Genomic DNA, 11,579 nt, shown 5'->3' with positions numbered 1-11,579 from the left:
ACAACAACAACACAGATATCCACGGAAGAAATTCAGCTCTTGTATTCTGAAACATCATTTTCCATACACCAATTTTCCTGGGCTTCCTCCTTGGCAAATATATGACAAGGGCTAGACTTTTGTCAGTTTTAGCACATAAGCATCATTCAGATGTCCTTGGTCCTCTTTGCTCTTAAAGGGAGAAGGATTCTTTTAAAAAATGTAATTTAGTTTTAACAGGGTTTTACATCTTAGGACTTTTTGGGGGTCATATATCCCAATGAGAATTCTATGTAAGGCATAAAATTTATTCTCCAAAAACTGCACCTTTACATAGACAATTGAAATTCTATTTGAATTTCCAAGGGTTGATGGAACTCTTCAGCTGGGAAATACATATTACCTAACACAACTCTGCTTCCAATAACAAGTCCTCTCAAACCTGAATTAATGGGATAGTGCAGCTGTTCTCTGCCCCCAACATTGGCACCTGTTCCCTCTGCTGTTACTGCTTCGTATTCCCCAACTCTTTATATAACTGAAGGTGTTTCTATGTCAATCTGGTTCTCCTTAAAAATCCTCCCATAAGTTCAGAGATACTTTACCTGTAATATTGTATTTCCTAAGTCAATGAGATTTTCAACCAAAAGTGAGTTAATTACACTTGAAATTTAACTTGCTCGCTGTTGTTGATTGTTTCAGTTAGATTTCCTGTTGGAATTACTGCTCTACAAAATCTTTAGCAGATTTTTATCTCTGCTTTAGCTGAATTCATTTTTAAATGGTCTCTAAATTTTTCTAATATCTTTTCTATGATTATTTTCTCCATTTTGTCATTTTTGCTCATACCATTTAGTAAAGAATCTGCTTAGAGTTACCTTATCCATACATCTGGAGTACTATTATTCCATCAATAATTGCTATTTTGTTCTTACCTTTTGTACTTGGTAAATTACTATCAACATTCCCAAAAGATCCCCACCAAAGTCCCACAAATTGAATGGCCCATGAAAATTTCTTTTCCTTTATCATTAAACCTGCCAGGGAGTTTGCAAAGTTCTTGCCTAACTGTTACAGTTCATTCATATTGGTTAATCTTGAGCCAAGTGATCATATTTTATCTATGTTCCTTTAGTAAAAATTTGAGACAGATTGCTAGAGAATTGACTGACAGAACTGATTAACAGCATTGTGACAGTGATTTTTCTTATCCCTGGACTAGAGAAGAGAACATATGGTCAATGACTCCATTGGTACAGAACTGACATTCATCCTTGCTTTCTTGCTCTTGTTTTATGCTAGTGCATAACTTTGCACTTTAAAAAATCTCTCATTATGTTTCCTGAAAATTATTCTTAAAACTTCATAGCCCAATTGATCTAGGTGAGCAAATTTATTCCTTTCCTTGCCTGAATCATGCTAAAAAAAATCAACTTATGTTATTCTAAAATAGAGAAATTGACATCAAGTTATTTTCTTTTCTATCCCATAAATTTAATAGAATGTGTGAACTATTATCAGCATGCTGTTCAAATATTAAATATTTGTAGTCTTAAAAAATCACAAATTATACTGCATGTTCTACTACCTTCTTTTTTTAATGTAACAACCAATTTTATTCAAATTTCCCCAAATTTATATTCAATATATTGTCTCTAAAATGTATGTCACCCTTTATATAATGGTTTTACTATTTCATCTTTATTTTATAGTTTTTTCATCTTGTCTTTACACAGTTCTTCAGAAGTCAGAGTCCTGAGTTGCCCAGTTAGAAGCCTCTGACCTACTTTTCTGATTAAATTTCCTCTCAGTATTCATGGCCAACATCCGGTGTCTAAATGAAAGGCTTTTCATCTTTTCAATCACTTGCTGATAGGTTGAGACTGCCTTGTTGCCCATAACCACATGGCCTAATTTAGAATCAATCTTGGCAACCAGTCTTGCATTCTAATCTAATTGACAATCAACTTTCCAACTTCTACCAGAGTCATGTTCAGTCTCTCTGCCAACATGTTAATGTTGATACACAGGTGGATGTGACTAAAAGTCTCAAATATGAAGAGACAAGCATTTTCAATGAAATTCTCAGGACAAGCCACCAAGAGGTCTTTCACAAGAACTGATTCACATTCTCTCAGCTTTTTCCAAGACACATCAAAGTTAACATATAAGCATTCACCGCATTCTGTAATTGGGTTTTTATATGTGTAAGATTCTGTTGAGTAACTTTAACTAGACCTTTTAGCACCTGCTGGCATTTTCGAACATCTTTGTTTGTAATGATGGGTGTAGTCCAAATAGTGTAGAATATGTGGATACATCGTCTGAATTGCTTTAGGATATGGTGGCTGGTAAAGGAAGAGATCAATAATGTTATCATGCCCTTTGGGGTGGTTGAAGAAAACAAAGACTAGTGGATGAGCTATGTTTTTTACTGGAGAGAATGAAGTGGAGAACTCACAGAATTATTATTTATGGTCTCTTTTAACCATGTAAGGTCTTTCATAGCTGCATCCCAATTCTACATTAAGATTTCAGAGGCCAGTTTTCCCCTCAGTGAACTCAAAAGTGTTTCTGTCTCTTGCTGGAACCAACACTCTAAAGAAGTAAAGATATTCTGCTGCTCCAGAGTAATTCCCACATTCATATTGGAATTTTGCATGCCTTTAGAGTATATCTAAATATTCCTGCCTAAAACCACACCTGTCCACCAGATAGTCAAACAGTATCTGACTATCTCTGGTTGACTGCATCTGCCTCGTAATTTCTGGATCTTCAAGTGTCTTCACAATTGATTCCATTTGCCTGAAGCTGTTTCATTTGTTCAACAACTGTGGCACTTTTTTCATTCAAAGCATGTGGAATATCATCAAAATCAAGGTTTTTGTATACATCCATAGCAAAGTCGACCATCTTGGTATCACTAAGAAGATCGAATTTCCCTTGTAATAATTCTTTTTCATTATATATCTCTTATGGAGAGAAGCTCAGGCAGTGGAAAGACAAGATGCCAATCCAAAAAGTGTGTGATGGACATAGTCAAGTCGTACTCCGCCATCTTGCCAAGGGCAAGGTTTCTACTAACTTCTTGACATAGGCACAGGAAAGATTCACAAATTCAACATATCTAAAATAACTTTTATTTTCAGTGGAGGACAGACTTTAGGTGATTCCCATGATCTCTGTTTCCTGGTGTTCACACTCTTGTATAATCCTTCCCCTTCAGTGCAAGGAAGACATGTGACTTGCTGTAAACAATAAAATATTGCCAAGGTGATAAGATGTTTGTGATTACATTTACAAAAGATTGCTAAGATTGTGGTATCCATCTGACTAGCATTTCTCTCTCTTGCTCTCTCTCTTTCTCTTGCTTCCCATCTCCCTCTCCCTGTCCCTTTCCATTACTGGTTTTGAAGTGGCAAGCTGCCATGTGTCTTATAGCTACACGAAAATAAATTATTCCAAGAACTTGAGAAAGCTCAGAGGTGGATTTCTCACCAGTTAAGCCTCTGAAAAAGAAGGCAGTCTGGCTAATGCCTTGATTGCAGCCTTGTGAACCCTGAAGGAGACAACCAGTTAAGCCTTGCTTGGACTCCTGAGCAACAAAAACTGTGAAATAATAAATGTGTGTTTTAAACTGCTACATTTATGATAATTTATTACATAGCCATAAAATGAATACACCTATAAATGCTACTTTTGTTGTTTTTCTATTTCATTTACTAACATCATCATACATTCATTTATGTAGACTTAAAACATATCACATTTTTTTCTTTTCCAACATTACCAACAACACCCAGTCATTCAATAAAGCCTATCTGTTGCATTTTAGTGATATTACTCCCCTGACCATCCAATCAAGTAATAGAATATTTCCTTAACCCAGAAACTTTCCTTATGCATATTTCTATTCACTTATTCCCACCCCCCAATCCTAGAAAAACAATGATATGATTTCAATCATCACAGATTAGCTTTACTTTTAAAACTTAAAAAAAATGGAACTCTATATTAAGTACTCTTTTGTGTCTGATTTTTTTCACTCAGTATGTTTTTGAGGTTCACCCATATGTGTATATGTAGATCATTTTCTTTGCTCATTCACTCATTGATAGATTTTGTGTTATTTACAGTTTTAGACTAATATAGATAAAACTTCCTTGAACATTAATGTATTTGTCTTTTAGCTGACATTTGTTTTCATTACCCTTGGCACTATATCTAGGAATAAAATGATTCACAGGCTAAGTGTATGGTTAACATTATAAAAAAACTGACAAAGTGGGGCATCTAGATGGCTGAATTGGTTAAGTGACCAACTCTTGATTTTGGCATAGGTCATGATCTCAGGGTTGTGAGATCAAGCCCCACGTTGGGCTCTGCAGTCAGGAGAGTCTGCTTCTCTCCCTCTTCCTCTGCCCCTCCCACCATGTGTGCTAGTGCAAGCACTCTCTTTCTCTCTCCCTAAAAATAAATAAAATCGTAAAACAAACAAACCCTTGACAAATTGTTTTCCAAAAATGATATCATATTTTACACAACAACCAGAAATATATGTTCCAGTTACAACCAATCATGTCATAAATTGATATTGTTTAATTATAGCTATTCTCGTGGGGTAAACTGTTTTATTACATACAGATTTTATTTTGCTAGTCGTATATGAACTTTCAGTAAATCTGCATTGCATATCTCTCCTTTCTAGTAGTCAAATACATTCATTCATAGTCTAATGACACCTTCTACACATGACTCCAATATTCCATTTTATCTCTTTAATTTATTTCCTTTCCATATAATTGCTTAAGTTTTAATCTTCCTATCAAATTTAAATGAATTATCAAACAGCAAGTTCATGTCTCCTGAGAATTCTTGCTTTGTTGAACAATTAAAGTAAAAATAAATAATTCTATCATAGTCTTAAAGCAGTGATTTTAGAAGTGTCATTCCAAGATCAGCAGCACGAGTATAATTTGGGACCATGTTAGAAATTCTTTTTTTTTTTAATTTTATTTATTTATTTGACAGAGATAGACACAGCGAGAGAGGAAACACAAGCAGGGGGAGTGGGAGAGGGAGAAGCAGGCTTCCCGCTGAGCCGGGAGCCCGATGCGGGGCTTGATCCCAGGACCCTGGGATCATGACCTGAGCCGAAGGCAGACGCTTAAGGACTGAGCCACCCAGGCGCCCCTAGAAATTCAAATTATCCAGGCCCTACTAAATCAGAAACTCTGTGGGTGGGGCCAATCAGTCTATGTTTTAATAATTCCTCCAGGTAATTCTGATGCCTGCTAAAGTTTGAGAGTATTGCTCCTTTTTTAATAAAATTACTATTTGATACTTTGTGTGGCAGTTTATGAATCTGTTTTATGCAGTAGACTCTGAGCTCATTGAAGCTAGGGACTACAAGTTATTCGTTTTTGTACCTCTGGTAACATGAAGGACCAAGCTTTATATGGCATAGAAGAAAATCAATGATTGCTTGCTGAATTAAATCATGTTGAAAGGTGAAACAAATTATTTTTTCGTTATCAACTGAGTACTGAATAATTATGTTTGCTTTAAAATACATGTCCTTTGCTTCAATTTTACTCTTAGTCCTCAAAATAGACAAAAATTAAGAATTTCAAAAGACATGTGTTGACTTGTAATATTTAACTGAGTCATTTTAAATACAGAGAAACTAGAAATTTTCTTTCTCTCCATTACTCCTTAAGTCTGACTCTCTTGAAAGGGGAGACATCTATATTCAGAGACAGTAGGGATTATTAGGAAATAATTTACTTTCTTTCTGAAAAATAATTATACATGCTTTTCTTTTGGAGACTATAGTTATTGCTTTCCTCCTTGGAATCAATTCTTATCGTTAATCATGGTTTTGCTGTAGTTACAGTCATCCTCCTCATCGTTGATTAGTTAGTTGGTTTGCATAAGAAATCTCAATTTATCTGAGTATTTACATAGGAGGAAAAATTGGTATACCCTAACTCAAATGAATGCTCAAGTGTACACTTTTTAACAGCTCTCTTCTTTTCCCATTACTATTGGAAGACCATCTTCAAAGGAGCATGATCTAGTCAGAGTTCTAAATTCTTATAGTCATAATTCTATTGCCTTCTCCCACTACAGGAAAATGTCACACATAGAATGACCAGAAGGTTTTCTATTTTTCAGCTATAAATGTAGACAAGTGGTAGTCAAAACAGCTTTTAAATTAATTTTTTTCATCACACCCTATTTTAGTTCATGTCTTCTAGTGCTACATTAGTAAGCATGCAGTCCCTTTTATTTCTATTTTTTAAAAATATTTATTTATTTTATTTTTAATTCTTTTGCATGCAGTTCCTTTTAGATGTAGGTTTGCATACAGACTCATACAATGTAAATTTATTGACTCTTTCTACGGATTCTTCCAGATAAGACTTATTTTTTGAAACAAAAATTAGAAAAGTGTTTAGTAACCGACAATTTCTGTGACTTGGTGTCACACAAAAATCTAACTTACTCCTAAGGAATTGTTTTATCATCGGTGATGTCATATGTGACTCATTTTTCTCAAGTTCTTACTTTGGGCAGAAAAAAAAAAGAAAAATCTGAGCCTAAACTTTGCATTGCAGTGGAGGTTGCAATAAACCATCCATGGGTAATGATGGTATAAATGAGTGGCACTAAAATGTGATGTGCATCAGAAACATAGGTCTATAAGGTCATCAGAGACTTACTGACTTGATATATACCCGTATCTATCTGGGTAGATATCTGTTACAAACAAAATTTTGATAATGAAATCAGTATGTTCTTTATTTAGCAAAAAATACTTGGACCCAAATCAATCAATCAATCAATCAATCAACAGAGTATTTGCATTGCACTTGGTGCTATTGCAATCAAAATATTATAATATATTTGAATTACTATGATGAGCTAATTTTTTAAAGTTTGACATTGTCTACATTTCCACTACAGATATATCTATTTCTTTCTCTCTCTTTATATTTGTATATAGATAGATAGATATAGATGTAGATATATAAATATACATAGATACACTCTTAGTCCTAATGTTAATAAGCCACAAGTGAAATAAATCTGAAATAAGTTTCTTTGTAACCAGTACCCACCAAATAATAATATTTTAATAATAGGCTCACAAGTCAATCATTCGATAGTTTGTAAATCAATCAAAATATTTGGTCATTTTATTATTTTATTTTTAGAGTACTTCTTCATAACCACCTGTTATAGGTGCTCTGGATGGCTCTAGGGAAACTTTATTTGTTGTCCTAGACCTCGAGTACTTATATCCTAACTTGGAGGGTCTAACTAACAGAAACAAAGTAATAGAAGTGAATATATTTTCAATTGCTAAGATAATTGAGCCAGAACTGAAAATATGATGAGAATAGATATGTTAGATTTAGTTTCTAGTCTAGTCTTCAATAAAACCTTAAACATATTTTTAAATATTTGAATAAAATAGGGATCTTAGTTTGATTACTCTGTAATCAGTTTAATGTTAAATATGCAAGCTTCTGTGTTTTAGAAAGAACTTGGAAGTTCTAATTTTTTTTAAAAAGAATACCATTTAAGCTTCTGTTTGTTTCAGTCTACCTCTCTGACTACTAGAAGATAGCATAGCTGAATATCTCCATGACTTTGAGGGATGCAAACATTTCTTAAATATGACACAAAAGGCACTACCCATAAGAGGAAAGATTGATAAATCAGACTATACTTAATTTAAGAATTTCTGCCCATTTAAAGATGTTAAAATAGTGGAAAGACAAACCACAGAATGGGAGGATCTAGTTTTCAGTAAATTAGAATCCAGAATACATAGAGGAGTACAAAACAAAACAAAAAAAAGGGACAAAGGAAATATCTAAATGACTAAGAAATCTGTGAAATGGTTTCCAACCTCGTTAGTCATAGAGGCATTGTAAATTAAAACCACAGTGTGAGAGTTCTGCACACTAACCAGAATGGCTAAAATTGAGGGAAACATTTAAAAGCTAAAAGAAAAGAAAACTGGCAATACCAAGTGTTGTCAAGAATGTGAAGCAAATGGAATTCTCATACACTGCTCCCGAGACTGTGAATTAATAGCTAAGCAGGGTCGGGCCTGGTTAGTACCTGGATGGGAGACTGTGAATTAGTATAGTTTCCATAAAATTCTTTCACATATTATATAAAACATATTTTATGAACAATCAATTCCACTCTGAGAATATACCCAACAAAAAAGCAGACACTGTGTCCTAAAAGACATGCACATGAATGTTCTCTATTTTTTTAAAAGACTTATTTATTTATTTGAAGGAGAGAGAGAGAGAGAGAGAGAGATCACTGGGAAGGGCAGAGGGAGAGAGAGAATCCTGAAGCGGACTCCCCGCTGAGCAGGGAGCCTGACGTGGGGCTCTATCCCAGGACCCTGAGATCGTGACCTGAGCCAAAATCAAGAGTTGAATGCTTAACTGCCGGAACCACCCAGGGACCCCATGAATGTTCTTGAAGTATCATTCAGAATATTCCCAAAATGCAACTCACATGTCCATTTGTAGAATGAATAAACAAATTGGAATATACTTACATAAAGAAATGCTGTAATACGATGAATATCAATTATACCTATACGCAACAACAAGGATATGCCCCACAACATAATGTTAACCAAAGAAACCAGGTGTAGAAAAGTACAATTGTATGATTCCTTTTGTATATAATTCAAAACAGGCATTAGAAATCATGATAGCGATTACCTTGGGAGAAGAGGAAAACAGTAGTATCAGAAAGGGCATGAAAGGAGGTGTTTGAGATATTGTCATATTGTTAGCCTAGGCAATATTTATATAGGTGTGCTTACTTTTTGATAATTTAAAGAGCTATATACGTATACGCCTTTCATCTTTTCTGGATGTGTGTTGTACTTCAATATAAAAAATTAAATGAAACTCATCCTACCTGTGGAAAAGAATTAGGCCTTTAAAACCTTAAAAGACAGTTCAATGAAGACAGTCAAGATTTAAATTTGTATGCATTTATCCAAAAGAAAAAGAAGATTTTGAAGAATGCTTCATTAAGATGGTAGTTTTAAAGATTTATTTATTTATTTGAGAAAGAAAAATAGAGGAAGCAGCACAGGGGCTGGGGGAGAGCACAAGCACAGTGAGAAACAAACTCAAGCAGATTTCTCACTGAGGACGGAGCCCAATGCCTGCCAATCTCAGGAACCTGACTAGCTACCTGAGCTGAATCCAAGAGTCCCAGGCTTACCCCACCCACTACACCACCCAGGTGACCCTAAAATGGTATTATTATTACTTTTAAAGATTTTATTTATTTATTTGTCAGAGAGAGAGAGAGAGCACGAGCAGGGGGAGCTGCAGGCAGAGCGAGAAACAGACTCCCCACTGAGCAGGGAGCCCGATATGGGGCTCGATCCCAGGAGCCTGGGATCATGACCTGAGCCAAAGGCAGGCGCTTGACAGACTGAGCCGCCCAGGCATCCCTAAAATGGTATTTTTTTTAAAATCGAATATTCAGCCATGATATTTTACCTATCTCTACTGCTGCATCACACCATAGACACCATTGCCTTCTTTACACCCAGAAATAGAGTGATGAACATCTTTAAAATCTAATCAGATTTGAAAACCAGTTCCAAAAACTTTGGACTCAATTCAGAAAGCTCATCCTTAAGATTCTGTTCTCCAGAACCACTTTCAGTATCAAAATACGTGTCAGAGTTCTCCAGAAAGAGAACGAGTACGATGTGTGTGTGCATACATATAATACAGATATACTTAATTATATACATTTTATGTTACATGCATTTAATGTATACTTTAACATATATATATATATATATAACTAAGAAATATCCTCATGGATGACCTGCACGAGAGGGTGGACGAGGGGAGGAGCTAGACGGTGCAGGCCGCTGCTGAAGCTGCGCTCAATCAGCTGGAGCAGACGCAGAAGCTCCGCCACGCAGCCGCCACTGCAGGTCCGCCCCATCCTCCCCCACTTCCACCGCCCCGGGCCGGCAGGCGTGCGCCCTAAAAGCCACTGGAGCCCCAGTGGGGACGTCGAGGCAGGCACCTGGCCTGCTACCCACCGTGGGCATTCCCGCAGCCACCCTGGCCCTGCTCGCCCATGCCTGGGCCAGCTTCAGAGTGAGAAGCCCCAGGAACCCAGGTAGGCAGAGCTGACCTGGGCGGCAGCCGGGCTGGTCTAACACGCAGGAGGCAGGAGTGGGAAGTGACCGGGTCTTAGGAGCCACCCATGCCTCGTGTCCAGTTCACGGGTTCTATAACCACTTTCTGAGCATTTTTTTTTTTTAATTCACGATTGCAAACAAATGTAAGCAAGAATGAAAAAATGGGAAAATGGAAAAAAAATGTATGTATACAGACACGCATAGATGTGTTTGTATGTTTATATATGAATGCCTGCTTATACTTTCATTTTTGATAAAATGTATATTGAGCCTTTTGTTATAGACACTGTGCAGCAGGCACAGAGAAAATGTTAGGAAGGGACTGTATCCTTTAAGTGTTTGCTTAAGAGATGAAAAAAAGTCACCAAGCAGATAATTACATAAAGTGTATCAGTTTATATGATGGACAGCGTGCTGTAAAAACTCAGAGGAGAGTCATATAAAACAGACCAAAAATGTCAGGATAGTGAGATGTAAATCTCACTGATGATGATCTCTGTTTTTCGTAGATCACTACAACCTTTTACCTAAGGGCATCCTTATTCTGGCTGTTCTGTCATCTTGGAAACTGCTCCTCCTAAATAATTGTATATTCACTCCCTTAGTTCATGCAGGTGTCTGCTCAGATACACATTTCATCGGAGTGGTTTCCCTGGCCACTCTATCTCCCCATGATGTTTTATTCACCAACCCTAATTTATCTTCCTCCATAACACTTGATGTCACTTACTTATTCCTATGCTTTTGTTTGAGACCCAGTAGAGCATGAACTCCATCTGTATTATTCACTGATGTACTTATTCTTAGTGTCTACAATAAATCTTGAACCATGTTAAATTTTGAAATGGTTTTACTGAACGGAGATATATATATATATATATATATATAATTAGAATTTGAAATACGAAAATAAATTAGTTTGAGGTGGAGAAATGGGAAAGTGAATTTTAGGCAGACAAAAATCTTGAGCTGATAGCCAATAGACTGGTGATGATGGCTTACACTCAGCGAGATGTGATAAGGTGGAAATTGTGCAGGTAGCAATGTTTTAGCAGATAGAATTATATACCTTTAAATTAGTTGGATATGGAGGTAAAGAAGAGAACCAGAGCAATAATAAAATTTAAGTTTCTTGTTTGGAAAACTTGATGTCCTACACACGAGAAGAAATAGGGCCAGTGGTGTGAATTGTAATGATTGGAGTATGGGACATTTTGAGTTTGAGGTGCCTGCGGAACATCTCACTGGACATGTTCAGTTAGGAATTTGCTCTGTGGATCTGAGTATTGGGCAAGATCTAGGAACTGGAGATAGATACCTGAAAGCCTGTAAGTGATAAGTGATGCCATAGAAATAAATCAGAGAGAATGCAGTGGAA

General features: G+C 36.1%; 1 pseudogene; it reads right to left on the bottom strand.

The window, feature by feature from the left end:
- Positions 1–1,719: 1,719 nt before the first annotated feature.
- Positions 1,720–3,037, bottom strand: LOC113920489 (annotated as a pseudogene).
- Positions 3,038–11,579: the final 8,542 nt, after the last annotated feature.

Source organism: Zalophus californianus, chromosome 3 (assembly GCF_009762305.2).
Source record: "Zalophus californianus isolate mZalCal1 chromosome 3, mZalCal1.pri.v2, whole genome shotgun sequence".
NCBI classification, from domain to species: Eukaryota; Metazoa; Chordata; class Mammalia; order Carnivora; family Otariidae; genus Zalophus; species Zalophus californianus.
Note: the sequence above shows the minus strand (reverse complement) of the source record. Positions and strands in the feature narration are given on the sequence as shown.